The sequence below is a fragment of the Lepisma saccharinum genome, chromosome 27, assembly GCF_977018435.1.
Source record: "Lepisma saccharinum chromosome 27, izLepSacc3.1, whole genome shotgun sequence".
Classification (NCBI taxonomy): Eukaryota; Metazoa; Arthropoda; class Insecta; order Zygentoma; family Lepismatidae; genus Lepisma; species Lepisma saccharinum.
In genome coordinates this window covers 52646363-52670482 of record NC_139255.1, presented here as the reverse complement: position 1 = coordinate 52670482, position 24120 = coordinate 52646363, and the positions used below count along the sequence as shown (strand labels likewise).

Below are 24120 nucleotides of genomic sequence, written 5' to 3'. Positions count from 1 at the left end.
AAAAAGAAAACGAGAGAGAAAACGATAAAGAAACAGTCAAGAGAGCAAAAGAAGGAAGAGAAACAGCGAGAGAGAGAGAGAGAGAGAGAGAGAGAGAGAGAGAGAGAGAGAGAGAGAGAGAGAATATTTAGTCAAGTCTGCAAAGGGAGGAAATACCCTCCATAAATTAAGGTGAGAAAACAGCTGATGGGCTTTCGGTAAGGGGAAAGGGGGGCGTGTGCTCCTGGAAAATGAATGTTCCCATAAAATTATATATTACAAACATGATATTTGATTACAGTCACTAGTAATTAATGCTAATTATTGGAAGGGTATTGCAGTAAGATGATAACTTCAAACTGAAGGACTGTTTTTGAGGGGGAAACACTGTTACGGGGGGAAATATGCCTCGTTTGCCCCCCTGAAAAAAAAATACCGTGCTTGGAAAACAGTATCCATTTGTCCAAGCAATTTTCGGCATTATTATTTTCTTCAGTGTAGAATAATGAATGGTAGCTTTTACAAAATTTGGTAATTTTGACTAAATTATTTCGTAACTAAACGAATATGCACGATTACTAAAAATATTTGGTATTAGTGAACAGTTGTTTGTTTGCCTCCTACTTAAACAAATATTTGATCAATCGGGACTAGACCTACAGTTTAAAGTGGGATCCGAACCACTATGTGCTTCCACAGGGTATCGAACCAGCGACCCTTTGATTACAAGTCGAGCCTTGGATTTGAAACCTTCACTGCCTACTTTTGAAGGTCTCACTTTGAAACTCCTTTAAATGAGCTGCTGATAAATAGAAGAGGAGTGACGTATAATGCATCTCCTCTAATCGTACTTCTCTTCATCCGGTTTCATGTACATGAATGATTCAAGGCCAGCCTACATCCGAATTTTGACAGAACTTTATTCACACGAGCAACTAAGTTATTAAAATATAACAACAACATAACAACTAGTTTCATATCTCTATTTGTTTATCGTTGGTTTTACTGTACTATCTAATCTAAAAGGAAGCGATTACAGAACTTATCGATCTATTTTCAGACATGCACATTTTTTACGTGCAAAATAACGCATGACAATCATGTTGTGATTCTACATTTGCCTAGAACACTCTGGAACTTTTAACGCGCATGCTCTAACCCTTTCGGCCAATCCTGTTGCCTCAACTATTCAGTCTTACGTCAGTTTTTTAGTGAATAGTATATCTTGGAATAATTGTGAATTGTGGTGCAGCAACTCCCACGAGAAAATACAAGGATTTCCGAAGTACAACTAGTGCTGAATCATCTTCAGGTAATCTGTAAAGTATTAATATAACTTGTTTCTATTATTAAGGCTTTGTGTCAAACAGTAACGCCGTGCAAAGAAAAGTTAAGTGGTGTGACAGCTGACATCCATCATTCTCTTGTCTAATAATCTGCAAACGTGGAAGGCGATGAATTTGGAAAACTTGCATATTATTTGTGTTTTTATTTCATAGTTCAATCGAATATTCCTTTCTAAAAGACCATATTGAATATATTAACGCCAACATCGGTTGGTTTAACGTAAGAATCGAAAGTGTCGTATCGTATCATGAAGTGATCAAAATGGCGGACCTGAACAAAGAACTGACAGGAAGAAAACACACAACACACTTTTCTTGAAAGGCACTTTGTTCAAGAAATATATTAGTCCTCCTTCAGTCAATAACGTGCCAACATGCCTTGTAAACATTACAAAGATAGATATATAGATATAGTCTTTATTAACAGGCGCGTTTCGACCTCTAGGGCCGCAACTTCAAGAATTGAACACAGCCATTTCAAGTTGGAACTTGTATGAAAGCACATCTACGCGAGATTTTTGAGAAATTCATATCATAGAAATTTGTTTTGAATGTAATCGCTAGATTAGGATAGGACATAACCTAAATTTGTATCTATTTTCCGTTCAAAACGCTCATTACTTATGAAAAACTGAATATGCTGACCAAGGCAGTAATTTATTTTATTAAAAACATAAACTAAACGTAACGTTTCAACCTTCTAGCAAGGTCTTCTTCAGACTCTGTATCAAGTACAAATGTAACAAGATACAAAAACAGGGCAATATATATACACACAAACATTACTCCCTCCAGACTGTTAGAAAGTTGTTCTGGAACTTTCTAGAGGTGGCTTTCCCTTGTCAACTGTACTTTCACCTAAAAGGCTAAACATAATGTTTGTGTATATATATTGCCCTGTGTTTGTAACTTGTTACATTTGTACTTGATATAGAGTCTGAAGAAGACCTTGCTAGAAGGTTGAAACGTTACGTTTAGTTTATGTTTTTAATAAAATAAATTACTGCCTTGGTCAGCATATTCAGTTTTTCATAATCATGGAAACAAGGCTTAATGGTGTTATAATTGCTCATTACTTAAACGAAGATTACAACAAGATTTAGGCATCGAAGATATGTAGATCCTTCCTTCTAATTCAGTAAACTTACCTAGTAAGACCATATGTGTTGTATGTAATATTTATAAAAGAAAATGTGCATTTTCAAGTATTTTATATATTACTAACACAGTAAATATTTACTTCAAATCTCCATCTATCCCATTCTGGCTCTCTTAAAGTATCACTCACGTTGCTATTGAAATGACAAATGAAACATTTTAGGTGAAATGTATCACTATGGACATTTTTGGAATGAGTAAACATTCAGTTTTAAAAGTAATATTTGTTAAAAGGTATGTTGAGAATTCAAAGATGTTTTTGCTCGACATTTAGGACAAAGGTTGGCTTTTATCAGTGACACGGACTTTCTTTGGAGGAGTAAGAACTAGTGCTTCATTTCTAAGAGTTTGTTACACTACACCTCATAAATTCATATTACTGTCGATATATACCTGGATCGGATCCCACTTTAAACTGTAGATCCAGTCCCAATTAGTGTTACTGTGCATAAAGTCGACTTAAAACACCAAATTAATCAATACTATCGATATAATAATTTCATTTTTATTTTTAATAATTATGATAAGAACTTATTAGGGTTAGCCTACTTATTTTCATGACAGAGAAAATTTTCAGAAATATGACCTAATAATCCCTAATGTACTTATTATATGAGAATCGAAAGCTACAGTTTGATACTAAACTCAAAGAATGCTAATTACTTGCATTGGCATGGAAGAAATTGTATCGATGGATTGCTTCGTTTCAAATTACTACACAGTTAATTGCGTTGAAATAATTAAACTTAAAAAAAGAACAATTTTGCATATTTCTTCAAACATGTTTGAAATCCCACATAAAACATACAAAGCGTTGCAATTTTTATGTGTAACTTATGGACAGTTGCATGGTGTTACTGTTTGACATAATTTAGTGCATCAACGGACAAGCTGCTGAAAAAAGTTCTCTTTGATGCATTTCTCTACGTATTTTTATCACCGAAAGTGCATAATTGGCGATGTGTTACTGGAGTAAAAAAAATCATATTTGTCAATGGACGCATTTGCGGTTCTGGACGTTCCAGGAAGCAAGTACGGTAAAAAATGCACTGTTTCGTAGAGGGAGGCTACGGGAAAGAAATATTATTATCATACAACCAACGCACATGTGTTTAAGAAATAACAACAGACGAGATACCTACTTCTTTACAATAAACCTTATGGTGATTCATAGTGTTATCTTACGCGACTGTTATCAGAATGTTGTTATAATTTACGCCATTCAATCTTGTTTAGAGGCATTTAGGGTGTCTCCTATGATTTGTAATACAAGCAATTCTCCTTCGCACTGATATTGGAAAATCACCCTTACTATGCTGCAACCCAACATGCATCAAGAAATTCCATTCTGAGGAAGCAAGTGGTTAGGTTTTTGAAATGTCTGTCCTTCTATTTAGGTTATTTTACGTCGCTTGTTTATGAAACCTGGACGATAGTCTGATTGTAGTCATTAAAATTGACAGCTGTGGTAGGTAAGGGGGGTTGAGTTCGAACTCTGGTGAAGAATGTAACGACCGCCATGTTAGGCAGATTTAAGTTGTATATTGGCATTTATCTTATTCGTATACTTTCAAGTTAAGAACTTGGATTAAATTATTTATACTCAATTGTTTTTATAATTCATGTATATATTTACGTTTTATCTTATGTTATAATATTATTCGCATATTTTTGCAACATTTATTCAGAATTTATAGGCTAATAATTATCCCAAATAATATATGCAACGTTTTCATTGTTTTTTAAGCACAAGTTAAATACATCTCTTCTTAATATCGATTTTTGTTCAACAATGTACAAGATTGAAGTAATTTATCTTCGTTATAAACTAAAACTTTATTTAATCATTTTTATGTGCAAGGGCAAATATGATTTATTTGATAAAATCAGTTTAGTTATTTCTATATAGTTTAACATTGTAATATTATAGCAAAGTATTTCTCCCGCGTTTTCAATAAAATATCGTTTTGCTATTGGCTGTTTATGTTAGGAGTGGGGGAACCACGCTTCGTGTTCTTGGCGACGTAAAAACTTCCACGTTGGCATTTTTAATTGTTGCCAACCTGAACTTTAGCTTACTATCGCTAATTAACATTGATGTGTTATATAAATTATCAGTTTTTCTTGTGTTATTTTATGTTATGAGTTTGTATTGTAAGTTAGAACAACCTGTTATGCTGCTCCTCGCGCTTGAGGTAGGCAGTTGAGGTCTTGCTATTAACTGTGAAGGCGGTGCGCGGACTCTCGTGTTAAATAAATTGCTTATCACTGCCTACGAGCGTGCATGACCCAACATATTATAACTTTTAACTTGTGCGAATCAGTATGTACGCGCGCGATTCGTGATTAAAGATTTTGGACATTTTAATTATAAAGTATTTGGAATTTTATTTACTGTCACGTGTCGCAATTCGGTGGTTTCCTTCCTGGAGGAAGGGTGGATCGTCTTAATCCCGATCCCTGGGTGAGAACTGTGCTCCCAACTGACCAGCCGGAGCAAGGAGCGGTGTGTTGCCAATTTGGATCTCCATACCCTGGAGTTACGAGTGGTGGCACGTTGCAAGAAAAATGTCTCCTGTTAGAATAGACCCTGGTGCTGACCACACCACTTCGTTACCTGCGTTCGCTCTTAGACCAGTGCTTATATAATATAAGGTAAAGTTCCGCTTGCACATAGCACCCGTGCCATGAAGGCACATAGTGGTTCGGATTCCACTTTAAACTGTAGGTCCAGTCCCGATTAGCCTTACTGTGCATAACGTGGACTTAAAACAGCAAATCAATCAATCAATCAACCATGAAGGCACATTTAGGTAGGGGACGTGGGGGAGAGCCCCACACATTCTAGATCTCGGCCATTTTGGAGGTGATGTGATCAACCTTTACCCACGGGGTTGCCCGCAGGTACCCAATTAAATGAAAATTAATTGGAACGAAAAGAACACCCATGCCGCTATCAGTACAAAAATGTTTCACCTAACCTTTAAGTTCACCGTATAAAAATCTTCCATGTGGTTGCAAGTATATTCTCACAACCGTATTGAGCGTATGAGTGTTTTGAACTTTACTTGATCAATAAAGCACAGGTGACAGAATTGATTTTCCGTAGGACATTATAGAAACAATATGCTCTGCGTGTCGTATGATACATGTGACCAGCAGCTGTAGTCGTGCTTGCTAAGTTTACTAAACGTTTTACCAAGCTCTTAAAAATGCTTATCGCCTGCGTTATTTTCACATTTATTTGTTAACACTGTTAAGCCTTGTTTCCATGTTTTATAATACACTCAAACGTTGACCAAGGCAACATTTATTGTAAAAAAATACACTATAAATGTAAAGTTTCCACCCTCTAACATGATCTTCAGACAAAGATTCAAAATGAATTCATTCATAGAATTTATTGAGAATTTATTGTGAATCTTCGTCTGAAGAAGACCCTGTTAGAGGGTGGAAACTTTACATTTATAGTGTATTTTTTTACAATAAATGTTGCCTTGGTCAACGTTTGAGTGTATTATAAAACATTTATTTGGTTAGGTTCAATCGTGTTAGGCTAGTGCCCATCTTCGCCCGCTTCCCTCAGTAGCGACGCTCATACAAGAGACATGTTAGAAAAAGGTGGTTGGGGGGAGGGTTAAAGAAGGATAAACGCCATTTTTAAAAATTTGAATATTCTTCTCACATCCGACGTTGGTAAAGTAGTTTCTGGAAAATAATCTGGTCAGTGTAAGCCCCGTAGCTAGATATTTTGCCACCCTATCCAGGATTGTGGTTTGGTGCCCCTTCCCAGCCATGGACGTCCGCAGGATTTTTTCCAGGGCGGGCAAACAAGTCACATTTTCCCCCAAAAGAGTGTTGTTTCCATAAAAAAAACATTGCTTAAATTTGAAATTATTGTGTTCATGCAATAATTAACACATATTATTGTGGCTAAAATGAAATGTTATGTGTGAAATTTTTGTTGACTTTCATTTTCCAGGAGGGGCATGGCCTCCCCCTTGCCCCCCCTTGCCCCCCCTTCCGGACGCCCATGTTTCCACCTCAATACCAAGCACCGACATTTCATGTGCATCCTTCGATTATGCCATGGTATTGTGATATTTACATTCTACAAATTTTGAAATGAGGAAACAAAGAAACACTCATTCAAAAATAATATAGGTTGTATTTAAAGAATCGTATTTCTGATTTTTTTTTTTTTTAAAAATAGCATATTTAAGAACATTCCAACTATGTCCGAGTGCCTGAAGAGCATCTTTAAAAATGTACTATTTTGGGGAAACAGAAAATTCTAGCAGTGTGTTACCAGAATATAAGCTAGTGGCGGCATTTAGGGGGGTGAGGGGGGCAGTTGCCCCCACGTTTTGCAACTTTTGCTCCTGCACTATGCTAAACCTTATCTGCCAAGGGAAAATCCCCTAGTTTGGTCACATTGCGCCCCCCCCCCCCAGTTTTGGAACCCAATTGCCGCCACCCACAAGTAAAAGAAGAAAAGGAGTCGAGTAATACCTTGTATGTTTTCCTTCTTACCTTACCTGCAAAGAGAAAGTTAAGTTTATCTTCCTCGATATTTTCTACAAATAAATACGATTGTTTGCATTTGGTTACTTAACGTCACCGACGACCATTTTGAGTACAGTTCGAACGCTGACTGATTCAATCTACCAGAATTTAGGGTCGTTTCGTGAACGCATGCGTGAATTGTGGGAAAAGAGACAGCTTGCTCCGCGACGACATTAATGAGCATTTCTACATTCTAATTTCTTCATATAGGAGAAGTATTTGTTTTACACGAGAGCGCTGAACTAAGCTTATATTTCATTTCTTGGATCTGAAGTGACGCATGCATCAATTGTGGGAAAAGAATTATTACTTTCTTTCACTTCAGATCTAAGAAATGTAATATAAGCTTAGTTGAGCGCTCTCGTGTAAAATAAATACTTTTCATATATGAAGAAATTAGAATGTAGAAATGCTCATTAATGTCATCGCAGAGCAAGCTGTCCTTTTTCCCACAATTGACGCATGCGCAGCATGCACCGCATGCGTTCACGAGACGCCATTCTACTATAGCTCGACCACAAGGAAAAAACCTTCCGTCCAAAGCGTTCGCGCAACTTCCCTGCCGTTATCGGTGTTCGGGGCAGTGTTGCCAGGTCAGATTTGAAAAATTCGGGAGATTGTTCCTTGGGAAACCAGAAGATCTGCTACAAAATCCGATGATCTAATAGTAGCGGATGAACGACGTTCTTGGGGGCGAAGGGGCGGCATAGGCGTGCGCACTGGGGGGGGGGGCAAGGGGAGTGGCGCACATTGTTTACGGTGTAAACGTCACAGATACTTTTGTAACAATGGTGCTAAACCCAGAACTCTGTGCTTGGCGAAAATAAACCGAAGATCTCCATTTCAGGAGTGGACATGTTTCAAACAAAAGAAAGCAAACCGCCCGAGGGAACCGACCAACATCTTTCATCTCTTCTGCATTTTCCGGTTAGAGGGTGCATGGAAAACACCCTCAAATTTGCCCTTTCTCCGCACCGACACAAGGGGTTTGTGATGCCTCTATTATCGCGAAGAATTTTTATGACAGGAAATGGTAGAAAGTTGTGTTCACAGATGAAGCTTTCGTTGTCGGCGATTTTCCACAATCTTTCAAGTCGAATGCTAACAATAACAAATCAATTTGTCTTCTGTTGGTGTTCGGTGTACAGCTATCGATAGGGGTGGGCACGCGTTCTGCACCATAATGAGAAAATGCATTACGTATGTGAAATATATTTGGTGAATTAGACAGCATGTGTTCCTCAATAATTCAAGATAGCAACGCTTATGCTAGGGTGCCACCCATCCTCCCCATCTGCTAGAAATACACACACACACCCACAAACACATGCATGTATAACATAATTTGCCCACGCTACGAAGTCAGTGTTTCTACCTTGTAAGGCAAGTACATTTCACTGTGTTTGTGTCACTTCATCCATTTCATCAGTATTTCATTCATCCATATTGTCGTACTTACCCGTAGAGGCACAAAAGCGACGTAAAATAACTAAAATAGAAATAGAGTTTTGGGCTGGGATAAAATACAGCCATCTAAAAATAGTAATGTAGTAAAAGTAATAAAATAATGTCCTAGCACAATTGAGTAGCGTTTGATTTGATTTTGATTTGGTGTTTTAAGTCCACTTTATGCACAGTAAGGCTAATCGGGACTGGACCTACAGTTTAAAGTGGGATCCGAACCACTTGTGCCTCCACCGGGTATCAAACCCGGGACCCCTTGATTACAAGGCGACGACGATACCACTGCGCCATCGGGGAGGCCCGTGAGTAGCGTTTGACATAATTTCACAGTTCAAACAGCACTTTTCACGGCTGAGTGAAGTTCCACTCCACATCTCCCCTCCATGTTCAAGTAAGATGAGCAGGAAACGTGTTTTTAAGCTGGCCGTTGGAGGTTCCATAGCAATAGTTTATTATGGAATCTTACCGAGAAATCAATAGGTCTGGCAACACTGACGTTGGCCGCTCTGAAGGCTCCTTCCTCCTTTTTTTTTCCCCCACCCGCCAGCGCGATGGGGTCTGCGCAGGTTTCTTTCCTTGTGGTTCCACTATAGATACACTACTGCCTGTCATAGGCGTGCGCACGGGGGGCAAGGAGACCAGTTGCCCCTCCTAATACTCTCACTTAGAAATTTAGAGTAGAGAAATCTTATTACCGTTATTAAACAATATTATTCTCTTTAAAAAATAAAGTATCTTCAAGCCGACGAAAGTTCCAAGCAAGCAAACTACGACGGGTTTATTTCCTGTGTGTAATTGGAATATCTCACTTCGTTCTCGAGCAAATTACGTGTTATTAAGACTCACACATTCTATTCGTTGGCCCAGTTGTGTTACACCTGTGTGGTCGCAGAATAAATTGATCACACATTGGAAATGAATAATTAATTGTGTATAGTTGTTTTGAATGTGCTGTATGGAATCATGTTTATGTGTAAATTAGTCTGAACCACAGCGAAGGAAAATAAAGGGGAACAGAGAATTTCTGTGCCACGGAAGCTGGCATTCTTCTAATACTCGCAGAGTGATTTTCGGTGGGTTGGACACACACTATATACGCCCCTGTTCAGTACCCAACAATACAATAAAACAGTGAGATGGAATGGATTTTTATTTTTTCCGACTGAACTTCCATAAATTCTTTTGCCACCCCAGGGGGTCTATGCATAGGCGCCGACTCCATAGGGCTTGGCGCTCGACCCCCCCCCCCAACGTTAACGATGTGGGGGCAGAGCCCCCAAATAATTTTGCTTAAGAGGATCTAATGTATTATTTTGCTTCTCTTGTAAAGTTTACTCTAAATTGTGCCACATGAACTTAACTTTAAATACACATTTGAAATGTTCTAGAATCTAGACCATCAACTTTGGGGGGCTGAGACCGCTAAACCATTAACTTTGGGGGGGCTATGACCAGAGACAGCAAAACACATGACGTATTACTGTAATTATGAGTATTCTTAAAATTTTTACTAAAAAGAATTTAAAAAGACGATGTGCATGAACTAGGAGAGTGGATGGGACGTTTGCAGTGACATGCACTGAGGAGTAGCTAGTCTAGCAGAGATAGATCAATCAATCTCACGTCTCTAATTATTTTCAAATCACAATATTTATTGTCTCAGTTCATATGCAACACTTCTTTACACGCGCTTCTCGTCCCTCGATGTGATCAGCTGGCAAGGCTGAATACCCTAGCTGGCTCTTCTTCCGCCTTACCAGATCCAGGTATAGACAACCGCCCAAAGGCAAAGGGAAGATTTCTGCCTGTACCTCCCTTGCTCCCTCACCCCAAGACTAGTAGAGGAGAAGGCTGGGGCCATACCTGATCACGTGGTCCTTGACGTCAGGCGTGACGTCACGGGCGGACAGATCGCTCTACGCTCCGGTTTCGCAGCCGAATCAAAGCAGTAATTATGAACAAAAAAGAGCCGCAATTATGCCCAGAAGCTAATTGGGAGTGAATACACAGACTTACTTAGGATCCGACATCACGTATGTCCTTACAGTTGGATTACACAGCCATTTACGTACACATTTTATCGGTAGTTTATATGTCGTCACATTCCTCTGTGAAACATTAGGTTTCATGTAAAATTGGGTTAATGCACCTAGTAATGCGTTTTGTATGGCAGAAAGAAAAATATATGTTGAATGCGTAAAATAATTTTGTTAAATAAAGAAAGGCAGAAAGCCAAAATTATGGATAAGTTGAATATGTAAAAGAAAACAACCTCATCTATTGCTCTCTTTTAGGAGTGAGAGAGGAGCTGTTTTCACTTAACTTCTTCAAATTTGGTAACTTTGCTTTGACTATTGATATTTATTTCTTCATTAATTTTCCTTATTCAGATTACAATTCTGAGTCTTATGAATCTTTGAACTACACAGGGAGGAATGTAAGGAAGTTCCGTGTGTATTATGTCACAAACACTTTAAATAACTTTTGATTGAACGAGAACTTGAGACATAGAACTGAAGAAAGTCGAGGCTCACTTTATATACGTATATATATAATCAGTGGAATGTCGAACAGGGGTGCCCACAGGCGGGTATGTGAAAGCTGGTTGCGTCCACTTAACTTGGGGGGGGGGGGGGGAGTGTGATGAAAATTTGACTGAATAAATAATAGAACAATGGAGGACGGAAATTGAACTACGTTGTCATTTAAGCATCGCTCGTATATAAATAGCAAGTTGTGTATTTCCAAGGGAATTATAACAGTTACTATGTATTATTAGTGTTGTTAACGAGACTAGACACGAGAAGAGATGGAATTTTCACGCGACGAGACATACCAGTGTCGTCTCTCGGCAACACGGTATATACTATTTGAGGTGCACAATATCCAGCCAGCTATTACATATTAAATCTTAAATTTTTATCGTGAATTCTGATGTGGAAATACCCTTGGTTGGGGAAGTTTCCAATTCTATAGTAAGGAAATTGAGCACTAGGATGGGAGATAGCCAAGTCTTGAGTATTAATTACTGTTGCGCTTAGACTGTTGTGGGAATTTTGGTATGGCGATTGAGAATTAAATTATTTGGAGGAGGTCGAGATTCAACTCTTCAATACCAACAGTGAACCTAAAATTGACATAGGAATTTTGGTGGGGGACTGGATATTAAATTGGGAGGGGTATGCTTGCAGTTTTTATCTTACTATACTCGTGAGAGCCTTTATTAAAAAATTACAATATTATTATTTTCTATTCTAATAATTGTAACCCAATTGAAGTGTATGGTAGCCTGATGTTGTGTAATGAGACTACTGGTATCGCAATTCACTACGAAATCTCGTTAGATGCGATGTGTTCAGTTATATATTGTCACCCGCTGTTTTTATTTTTTCATCGGAGATCACGTCACGTCGCAACACCTCACTGAAGGCATTGTGAACTGCAATACCTCACAACCCACCAGGGTGCGAAATCATTGAAAACTGGTGAGGGGGAGAAAGTCCTTAACCTACAACCCCCTCCCCACAAACATATGTGTGAATTATAGGATGTACATATTTGTAATGTTATTAAAAGTAAAAAATAAATTACTCAATTAAAATAATTATTATGATTATTAATTAGAAATTAATTTGTTACTTTCATACATATCAGATAGTGTAAAGCAGCTAACTAATTCCATTACTAACCGGTTAAAGATGTTAATAAATTATGACATAGTTGAAGTGGTTTTATTATGTGTAAGTTTTTGTTTAGTTTGTGCACTATGTTAATATAAATCAATTAGATTTCATAGTTATTATTGTTTTGCATTCTTGTTTTACTTTTATTGAGCGTATTGATTTAGATTTGTTAATTATCTCTTGAGAGAGAAAGCATTCAACACTCACAACCACACTAATTTGTGTGTGTTTTGGATATTATTCTTAGTAAAGTATATTTGAAATCTTTTCATTGTTATAACAAAAACTCTTTCCCCCGGGAAATTTTTGGTGGGGGGATTATTGAGGCCAAGATTGTTGGTGGGGGAAATCCCCCTCGTCCCCTCCAGGATTTCGCACCCTGAACCCAACAATCCAGAAATACAAGAAAGAAGGAGCGAAAAGAACAAAACAAATCAGCCTTTCCACGTTTCTTTCCGTATGGGGTGAAGACTCAGCTGGGTTTAGTCCGCCCATGACGTCACACCCTCGGCAGTCGCGAAAAGAGGCGTGTCTGACCCCAGCCTTTCCTTCTAGTAGTCTTGCCCTCACCCCCCGCTCCCATGGTTGAAAGCCCGTGGTCTCAGGTCCTCCAGTCTATCTCCTATAGGGCAGATAGGGGATTGGTTTCTCTTCGATTCCTTTGTAAATCCTCTAAAGAACTCAGGGGAAAATTTTCTGCAGTACTTATAAAGTAAAAAAAGGTAAAGTGCTCCCCTGTGCTTAGCTCAACGCCATGAACGCCCCACACTTTCGATCAGCATCACGCCCCTGACCGCCTTTACCCCCCAGGGTTTCCCCCAGGTACCCATGTTATTCGACGCTGGGTGGGCATGTTCTCTGTATTTACACAATATTTTATACGTTGTACAATGTGTATGTACTATAATACGGGATGTAGTTTTACTTGTATTATGTGTAGACAAAAATGTTATGGTTTCTTTTATCGTTTTTTCAAATATGGAATATATAATGATTAAATAACAAATATTTGCTCACGCTCTCTCTCGCTCTCGTTTTAGTAGTGTTTTATTTAAATATACTAATAATTTGGCCTCCAATAAAAAATGGATAAGCTAAGCAGTCATAAATAACGATGTATTAATTTGGGCAAGAAAACGCGCGTTCTAATTGTTGTTGTTGGTTTGGCTTATTTTACTTCACCTTTCTGCCACATTTGGTTATCGGGAAAATGAGGATGAGTGATGATATAATGAAATTGATGAAGGGACCTCACAAAGGACAATTCAGGGCGGGATTCGAACCCGTGACGAGCGCGCATTCTTGTTCCTATGTGTTGTACTCTGCAGTGAATAATGAGATAATTTGGAATGAAAAATGTATCCCAGAACTTAAAAAGCCAAATGAATATCATTGAAGAAAGAAGAAAAAAGTGTGTTTTGTTACCTGTTTATATCCTCTAATATATTGAATTTTTGCCACCTCCCATCGCTTTTTCTAGCTGTATAGATTTAATCGCGATAAGTAGCTAATGAACTTATGGAAGTCACGAGGGACAATCATAAACAGAGAACTCTGGACTCCTGATTTCACAGTGCCCTGCAGATGCACTGGGAGGAAATTATTTGTATTCTTCCACCTTTCCTTAGCGTTGCTTTTCCATCACTTTACCTAACTTCTGCCATGACGATGAACGTTGATTAAATTAAACGGAATGAAGAGTGGTTACAAAGGAACACTCATGCACAGGCCAGGGCTCGAGCCCGGATCCTTCAGTAACGAGATCGTGAGATGGAGAAATTAGGGAAATCAAGCAATGCAAATTTTTTGGAAAAACGTTAATCATATGCAAATATGGTGTTTCAAAAATCCAATTGAAATTTACGTACCACTGAGTAAATACGCAGTTTGCTTTACCGATACCCAAGTATCCGAATAGTTAGAGCTTTCCACTCATCCTTGTTGTCGGCCGACCTCCGTGGGGGAGTGCAAGTGGCCCCGGATCGGTACCAGGTGTAGGGACATAGTGGTTCGGATCACACTTTAAACTGTAGGTCCAGTCCCGATTAGCTTTTATGTACATAAAGTGGACTTAAACACCAAATCAACCAACCGCGGGGGAGTGGTTATCACTGCACGCTATGACACCAGGAGTTCCGGGTTCGAACCCCGACCTCGGCATGGGTGTTATTTGTGTTTGTCTCTTCTTTAATTGTATTGAATCATCTACGCGATTAACCAAATGTGTCAGCGACGCTAAGTAGCATAAATCAAATCAAATCATTGATTGATTGTTTGATTTGGTTTGTTTAACTTCGCTTTCCCTCCACTTATGGCTAATCCTCAAGTTGATACGATAAAATTGATGAAGGGACAAACACAATTGACACCCATGCCCAGGTCGGGATTCGAACCCGTGATCTCTGGCTTAATAGTCAATTCAACATGTTTTGGATTTTCGAAAGTGGGTGGGACGTTCGGGCTACAAATGGCTCTCACATGACATTCAGGACGAGATCATTGATATATTAGGGAGATCTGTTTTGCGCTCCGTGGTAGCAGATATTAAAAGTCGGGAATATTTTGCTATTATGGTTGACGAAACTTGTGACATCCATCCGTGGACAATTAATATTCTGCATTCGAACTGTGAATAAAAATTTTGATATTTGTTAGGAATTCATGGGCTTTTATGAGATTTCGAACACTGAGGCCAAAACTTAAAAAATGGAGAGAGTGAGTCATTCATTAATATATTTCAGTGATCAGAGCCCCCCCCCCAATAATGTTGACAAGTCGGCACTCCTGGGTCTATGCACGCCTATGCTGCCTGTTATGATCATAACTTACAGTTATGTAACCTTGAAAACCGTCACATCATGACACAATGTTTGTAACAAAACACGGGAAGGAAACGGTTGAAAGTTATCGTGCTAGTTTGCAAGAGTGAACCATATGGTCGCTCTACTTCCTGTGACAATGCAGAAAGCGAGAGGAAGTTGCAGCTGATATGGAGTTTTTAAATACAAGCACAGCTGATCTGCATTGTCCGGGTGTCAAGCTGGACCTAACTTGTCCGTGACATTTTCCATCTTAGCATATATTCAGGGAATGGTATACGCAGAAGGGGGCTCCAGGGGAAAGGCTTACCATGCGTCCGGGATTAGCCCGGACAGTCCTGTTTTTTTAGTGCTGTCCGGGATTGCAAAATGTCCGGGGATTTGAGAATCTGAACATGAAAATAGCCAGGGACGTAGCTAGGTTGATCAGTTTCGGGGGGCCCAAACGTAACATTTTTCTCTATCAAACTATTATAAATTAACAAACTATTTATACACCATATAGGCCTATGCTGTATACATACATTATATATGTATGTGCGTGTATATATATATAGTCTTGGAAAGAAAAGGATCAAGGGCCTCCTCGGTGGCGCATGGTAGCATCGTCGCCTTGTAATCAAGGGGTTCCGGGTTCGATACCCGGTGGATGCTCATAGTGGTTCGGATCCCACTTTACACTGTAGAACCAGTCCCGATTAGCCTTACTGTGTATAAAGTGGACTTAAAATACCAACTCAATCAATCAATAAATTGGAAAGGAACATCATTTTCTTCTGTAGCCTCCAACAGTCTACGGATATACTCTCGCGAAATCCACAGTCATTATTCGGGAAACTAAATGCAGAATGAACTCATTAGCTTAATGGCTGATACACCAAGAACAATGTTATTAGTCTTTAGATTTGTAAATTTGCTGGAAGAAAATTAAGAAGTAGATAAAATCCTTTTCCGTGGTTTTAGATATAAATTCCTGGAACCAGGTTTACAAGTATTGGCAACAGTGCAAATATGAAATGTGTGCGTAATGAGTTCAAGCTAGGCATCTCATGTATACAGTTCATACCGGAATCGAATCCGGTATCTCTTAGTTCAAGGGCGGGCCCGAGTCTTCTATGGCATCTGATTGTTCACTTGAGAAATGATGACGATAAGAAATTATATGCACACGTCTAATTTCTTAAAATTAATCTTGTGTGTGTGGAAACTGAATATATGATGGCACTGGATAAAACAAAGTTCCCACACGCTCAAATGATTACGCTCTCGTCTTTGGTTCGGCAGGCTCAACAACCTGACCGGGTTCCGGGTTCAATTCCCGATGGAGGCACATAGTTGTTCGGATCTCACTTTAAACTGTAGGTCCAGTCCCGGTTAGCCTTATTGTGCATAAAGTGGGCTTAAAACACCAGTTCAATTAATCAATCAATCGAAAGGTTCAAGGTTCGATCGCTGGTGGTTAGGCCGGTAACCAGCCTTTGATTTCGGAAGTTGCTTATCCCTTATCGGCAGCCACCATCTAACGACGAAAAGGTCGGGGGGAGGAGTAAATGCACTGAAGATGAATTTCTTGGTATATTGCAACTTACCATATACAAGATGTTTTATCCTGTTAATGAAGTCAATTCAATTACTACTACACATTATTAAAATCAGATGTTTGCAGGATTTCGGGAAAGGCCTGCAGCCCCCGAACCCCTTCCCTGGGTATGTGCCTGCTTGTATTAGTTCCAAAATCTCTGTGCTCTTCCAACATCGTGAGGACAATTTGGGAAGTACTTGAAAGCGATTTGGAAGCAAATTCTGCCCTCGAAACTATGGGACTCGATGTGATGACCACACGCAACCGAATGAAAGAACTCTTCGCAGGCCTTGTCCCTCAATATTAATTTTACTGACTAATTGTAAGTTTTACTCGGCCTCCTCGATGACGCAGTGGTAGCGTCGCCGCCTTGCAATCAAGGGGTCCCGGGTTCGATACCCGGTGGAGGCACATAGTGGTTCGGATCCCCGATTAGCCCCGATTAGCCATTGCTACATACCTAGTTTCCTTCCTTAATTGAAACGTGGTTTATTCTTCATTATACATGAGATCAACCACTCTGGGAGTCGAACCCAGGATCTTGTGTGGTAGTCAGACTCTCTTTTAGAATGCCAATATGTTGGATATTTGGTCGATCAGTCGATCCTGATCCATTGTTTCAAGCGGAAGACAATCTGGCAGCTTCTCATTCGACATTATACTCGCGGTGTAGGAAAACGAGATCACAAACATTTCGTGATGCTATATTCTCGCGTTTACAGAAGTTTACCACCGCTCGGACAACAAATCCTACTTCAAACTGACAGATATCAATTTTCCACCAAATCAACAGATGAACCGACCGCTTCGATGTTTCTCCGAATTTTCAGAAAGTGACCTTTCCCTCCTTATAGGGCAGGTCATTAGAAGGAGGGTTGAGTGCATGTGAGAAAAACCGCTATGTCATTCATTCCCGCGCCGAAAAAGGGACAAGCAATAGAATTCTGTTCTTGGAATTTGAAATGCAGCAGGGGAAAAGTGCATTTTCAATAGGTCTCAGACTTCCCTGACCGGGGCGGACCACAAAACCATTAACTGCATCCCCTCCCAATACATCTGTTTGTGTTCGACAAGCAAGAAACAGGGAAATAAGAAAGAAATGCCTTGCTTGGGTTTGTGCTACTGAAAATTGAAGAAGTGTTTCAAACTGCAAGCAAAATTTACTGAAGAATTATTTTGCAATATTTGTCATCAAAGTAAAATTTCCAGCAAATACAGAACAGTTTCCCGGGGCCACGTGGACGTTTGCCGGAGCCAGTGCCCATGCGTGCCCCCCGTAACGACGTCCCTGTTGACGACCGAATTTATGACCGGCAAGGATCGATCGATTATAAGGATCGATTCTTTTCTTTCTTCGAGAAATCGACTTCCGAACGGTTCCGTTTCCGTACTTCCGTGAGCGTCTTGGTTGTCTTGCAAGCGTGTGAAGAAACTCGTCTACACGTTTTTGATAATTATAACTATTTACAATGGCTTTCCATTTGGCAATGGGCAAATGAAAGTGTGTATTTAACGTTAACCTGCAGCAGGAATACAAATTCTTGAAACTGTGTAACGACAGTGACAGTGAACATGTGCAATGTTTTTGTACACTCTGTAATGGAGTATTTTTTCTTGCACATAAAGGAAGAGGTGACATTGAAGACCACGTGAAAACAGTTAAATATAGGATTCCTATTAATGCTACTGCTTCAACAAACATAAGAGATATTAGAAAATAATGTTAATATTTTTTCTTGTACAATTTATAGTTTAATGTTCCAATAAAATGTTAAGGCTTTTAAGTAATTTCAATTTATTTTTGTAAAAAAACCTAAAATTCAACAGTAACAAGTTGATCGCGATTATGTCCTGGGTCGGACCCAAAAAAAATATGGTAAGCCTACTCATGGGCCTGCAGCCCACCCACATTTTCAAATAAAAGCAGTGAAGAACTCGGGAAATGCCAGAGTGAAAAAGAAGTAGATAATAAGATAGAAAGCAACTTTACCCCTCCTGAAAATCCTGCGTACGCCAATGCATTCAGGATTGAATTAGTGGCATAAGTTGCAAAGAAGGAAAGTGTTCACCCCACCCCTCTCGTTTCTGTGAACAAACATTTCAAATTTTCTCAGAGCAACTTACTTGTAAATTCAGAAATATTTCAAGTAAAATTGAGTTACATAAGCAATCAATTGAATTTATAAAATCATTTTGAAAGCCTACTGAGGTACCACGGAAAATTATTTCAATGAGGAACGAACCCTTCCTCATGGCCTTGGAATGGTAGTTCTTGTCTTCCTAATAAAAGCATTATCAACGTCTTCAATATTTCCCTGTGCTTTATTGCTTTTCCGTTGTGCAGCTCATGAGTCATGACAATTACCCAAAATACTGAAGATTTTTATTGTCCCTTACAAACATTGTAGTTTACCGATATACAGCATGAAGATAATTTGGTTGCACGTGCAGCCTCATTTTATTAACTTTGTGGTGATACGTGAATTCAAATTTTTGAATGCGGTGACAAGTGGTATTGCTATGTTATGGTAGATCTTGGATTTTAGGTTTTCAACCTATTTTTTCCATTACAGGTATGTAAGAAATAATAAAGTTATGTCAGTGTTTCGTTAAAAAACGCAACAACTGATGAAGTTTTATACTGCCTAAAATAACCTATTTTGCTTGTTAGAACCTAGGTTTATACACCTAAATCAAGCCTTTCGTTAGGTTCTTATATAAATTTAAAGGTTTTACAGGATTTTTATGTCACACAGAGGCATTTGCTTTGCTTGGTCACGAAAAAATTCAATGACGAACGTGTTTGAAACATACTCTCTGTCGAATTCCCTTCCTCCAAGTCCATGGTGATTTTTCAAAGCTCTAAACAAAGCAAAATGTCTGGTGCCACTGCCACCTATACATTCCAAAGTGATCTGATCTGTGTGGTCTTGCTCACTTTCGCGTCACTTTGATGCTTTGTGGCAAACTAACATTTCAGCATTGAAGTTTGCACCACTGACTGTTCTTGTTGAAAGATTATTTTTTTATTAATTTTTGTCTGTGATCTTCACAGACAAAATTGCGGAGATTGACTGTGGATAACATGAAAAAAGATTGTTGCCTAACTATACGGCGAAGAGTGGATTTGGATAGTAAATTTCCAATGGTAAGTTCTGCCATCGCCGTAGGGTTAGGCAACACACATAACGTTACGCAAGATAGTGCGTATTTCAGGATATAGATGTCCCAATTTCATTGCCGGTGACTATACCAAATCTGCATTTTTCAGGAATTTTCAACTATTTTAAGTTTTTTTTAACCTACTTCAAGAATTTTCGAGCCTAACAAGATTTGTAGGACCTATATTAGGATTTTTTAGAACCTATTTTAGAATTTTTAGAGCCTACTTTAGGAAGCTAAAAGCACACTTTTAGAACCTAAAAATCCGTGGTCTAGTTATGAGTAATTCTGTCAGCCCAATGCTGAATATTCTACAATCGATCCTATCGTGATTGACAGAATGATCACCCGGGTATTATAAATTTGTAACGAATCATATTTTGATAATTTGTCACGATATACAACTCTGCCATAGTCTCATTATCATTGGAAGATGCGTCATAACTTGGATTCTCAATACAATTAGCAGTTGTCGCATAATTAGCGCAAACTGCTGTGACAGAAGAAATTAAATTTCATTTGTGGAATCAATAACCATTCATTTCTACAGGGGAACAACGGTCCCCTTATCCCCCTCCTGACGCCAATTGCATCATCCAGTTCAATGGTAATTATTGGCTTTATGAACTGGCTAAGAGTTAATCAGAATTTATAATTTGGTAGGGGGGGAGGAAAGGTGTACGGGTATATTTGTAGCCAAAATGACCATAAATTGAGCCCTTGTGAAGTGTTAAGTCTACCTTATGCACAGAAAGGCTAACCGGGACTGGACCTACAGTTTAAAATGGGATCCGAGGCATGTGCCTCCACCGGGTATCGAATCCGAGAACCCTTGATTACAAGGCGGCGACGTTACCACTATGCCATCGGGGAAGCCTTTGAGCCCTTGTGAAAAAATATTAGGGGTGTGTGTGGATAATAATAATATATAAATCATAATAAATCACTGTCTGGTTCTGTCCCCTCCAGCCCTAGTTCCGTGACAGGCACGTATCCAGGAATTCCTTTCGGGGGGCTGAACACAGTCTTCTTTTTAAAGGGTATAAATAGAACCTCACAATTGTATGTTTAAGGTCAGTGGCGGCGATTGGGTTCCAAAACGGGGGGTTGCACGGAAAGTTTATTTTTTCTTGGTAGACAAGGCTTAGCATTAAAATGCCATAGTGTGCAGGCAAAAAATGTGGAGCAACTATCCCATGAATCGTCGCCACTGTTTGAGGCTGCCATTTTAATCAGAACGTAAAATCGGAATTTTTTACCACTCGACTCCTGTTTCCATGCATTAACATTGTGTGCCGAACAATCTCAGTATGTGCATTTGTCCATTTCTTCTCATCAGGCATCAAAACATCTATGGTGTCTTTGAGTGTTTTTACGAAGCCGTTACACATGCACTCGACAACGCGAGATTCAAACTGTGGGCTGCGAACTGTTTGCAGATCAGCTATTATAAAAGCCGAAACCCACCAAATTGTTCATATTCAGGCCTAAGAGCTCGTAAGTGTTCAAAATTGTCTGTCACAGCTTCCGCAGTCTTACCATATATAGGCAAGAGACAAAAGAAGTCTTCTCGAATACAGCTGGATCGCAAAACAATTCATGCACATTGAAAATCCTTCCGTTAGAAACACTTCTAATGTTTCGTCTCACAATATGATCAAATTCTTACTCAGTTATCTCCAGTGACATGCCCAAGGAACAGTTGGTGGCATCATAACCCCATTTGACCAAGTATTCCTTAAAAAAAAAAGAACGTCAAAGATAGGAAAAGATGACAATATGAGAACTGAACACCAAAAGTAGTATGTGTAACCCCTCTCCCTTTCGAAAATCCTGGGCACATCTCGGACACATTTTTTAAAATCAATTCACCAAAAGTTTTTATCATTTCGTATTGGAGACTGATGTAAGATGCGTTCTTCCTGCAGGTTTGGATATTAACCTTTATGTTTCTGTCGCCTGCCTTCGCAAAGCCCTAATTTTCCATCCTTGTGACTTGGATCTTCAAGAATTAGGAAGATTTCAAGACAGAAGGGCCACGCGATACATGTCGTTTAGAACGAGTCAATCAACCTAACTTTATCTAGTGTAAACAGAAAACTTTCCGGGGGGTCGAGCCCCTTAATCCCCACTTTGCTTACGTGCTATTTACAATAACAGGGTTATAGAACATTCTCCGTCTTGCCTCGATAATTATTTATCTCCTTAAATTATCTTCACATTATTCAAGAAGCCAAAATCCTAATTTTATCTAGTGTAAACAGAAAAAAATTCTGGTGGGGGCTCGAGCCACCTGATCCCCACCTTTGATACACGCTATTATAACAATAACATGGTTATAGAACATTCTCCGTCTTGTTTCGATAATTAGTTCTCTCAAATGATCAACACATTATTCAAGAAGCCAAAAAGCTAATTTTATCTAGCGAAAACAGAAAAATTTCCTGGGGGGAAGCTCGAGCCCTCTGATACCCACCTTGGATACATGCATTAACAATAACAGGCTTACGGAACATTCTCCGACTTGCCTCGATAATTATCTCTCTCCTTAAATTATCGTCACATTATTCAAGAAGCCAAAAATCTAATTATATCAGTGGCGTGGCGTGGATTTTTAAAAGTGTTACCGGTTATAAGTAGGACATTTAAGGGAGACTTGGGCGCCTCCCCCCCCTCCCCAATATATTCCAAGTAGTTCATATAATATTAATCTGGTACGTATGCAATTCAATACTAGATTTTGGTAAAGTTATTAATCAGGAAAAAAAATGTTGACATAAGGACTAATGTGAAATCGCAAACATTGGTTGTTGACACAATAATACGTAATTTGATACCTACAGAAACATCGAAGGCTACTTATAGAGCAGATCAATCCGACTTTGAAAATAGTAATATGATGCTGAGATCCCGGGTTCGAAACCTAGCTTGGGCATGGGCGTTTGTGATGTCTATTCATCAATTTAATCATATCATCACTCATCCCCAAATTAGCCAAAAGTAGCACAAGCGACGCAAAATCAATCAAATCAAATGAAAAAAACTTCTATGATGCTGTCATAAAGAGAAGTTTTTCATTTGAATTTGAATTTTTGGGTGCGTCATGGTCATGGTCCATGTTATCCACATCTGAATTCGACACGCTTTTTTTTAAACCCGAAAATAGAGTACATGGCCAACAAAAGAGTTTCGACAACTGCACACATCCACATAACCACGGATAGTCGTTATACCACGAAACATTGAAATGTCGGTCATATCCAGCAGACGACTTGGTTTTTACTAAATCGTTCAAAATAGGCTTTGGCCTCCCTTTCGCCACAATTTCGATTTTTTCTGCAAAATAACGAACCGAAAGATTGCTTCAAAATATCTTCTATCGCACGATTACACACACTGTCCAGATAGGATGAACCCTCTACCTCGGAACTCGGAGCAAGCTTCATTAATTAATTGACAATGCCCGAAAACAACATGAAGACGAAAGACACCACTCACAAAACTCGCACTGCACAGTCCCTCCCACAAACCGTTGTTTAGTTTTGTAACACGTGAAGCACCCTCCTTGCCCCCTCCCCTCTCAGCATCGGCCCTTCCCCAATATTTCCTTCGGAACCTGCAAGAAATCCAGTTGTACTAATGTTGCCATCTTAGTTCTTTTGAAACCAGATTTGCCCAAATCGCGAAACTTTTCGTTTCAAATAAGACGTATGTAGAGTAGATGTAGTCTTCATCTGTTTCCTAACTACTCCCACTCCCATGTTTCGCTAAATCCACTGAAATCTCATTTCTGACACCACTACTATTTCGTATATTTTACGTCCTTTGCTACCTTTGAGGCTTTTGCTTTATAGGATAATCGTGACGATGAGGATGCATGGTGAATTATTGAAATAAAATTATTATTTCTTTGAACATTGAAATAACCATTTCTTGCTGAGGATTCGAACCTGCGACACCTGACACTTCAGAGCGTGCTAAGATAACAATCTGGAAATTATGCTTGTATTGTTTTCACCCAAAAACAGTTCTACCACCTCAAAAACATTGCTTCAATCCGAAATTATTGCATTCCTGCGACAACGTATGTCAATCTCAATCAGTATTATCAACAATTATCACAAATTCCTGTAACCGAAATAATATTATATGTGTGAAATATAGAATTTTAGGTTGACATTTTTAGAAGGACAGCGGACCCCTTGACCATACCCATCCCTCTCCTCTCCTTCTCGCCCATGATGTCGAAGAAGGACAAAGAGGACTTTCATAATCGCTGATATTTAGTGTAAATACAAAATATCACTTGGTAGTTTGCTTTTGCCCCAGTGTGATTTGATTTTTTAAAATTTTGATTTGGC

The 24120-nt window shown here is 39.1% G+C and overlaps 1 protein-coding gene across 3 annotated transcripts in view; it reads left to right on the top strand.

Annotated features, from left to right (window-relative positions):
- Positions 1-1162: 1162 nt before the first annotated feature.
- LOC145980102 (eukaryotic translation initiation factor 2-alpha kinase 1-like) overlaps positions 1163-24120 on the top strand; it is an 82648-nt gene continuing 59690 nt past the window's right edge. For all 3 annotated transcript variants that reach the window (XM_083113106.1, XM_083113105.1, XM_083113107.1), the window contains exon 1: positions 1163-1291. The gene's annotated coding sequence lies outside the window, so the exon portion shown is untranslated. The remainder of the gene's footprint in view (positions 1292-24120) is intronic.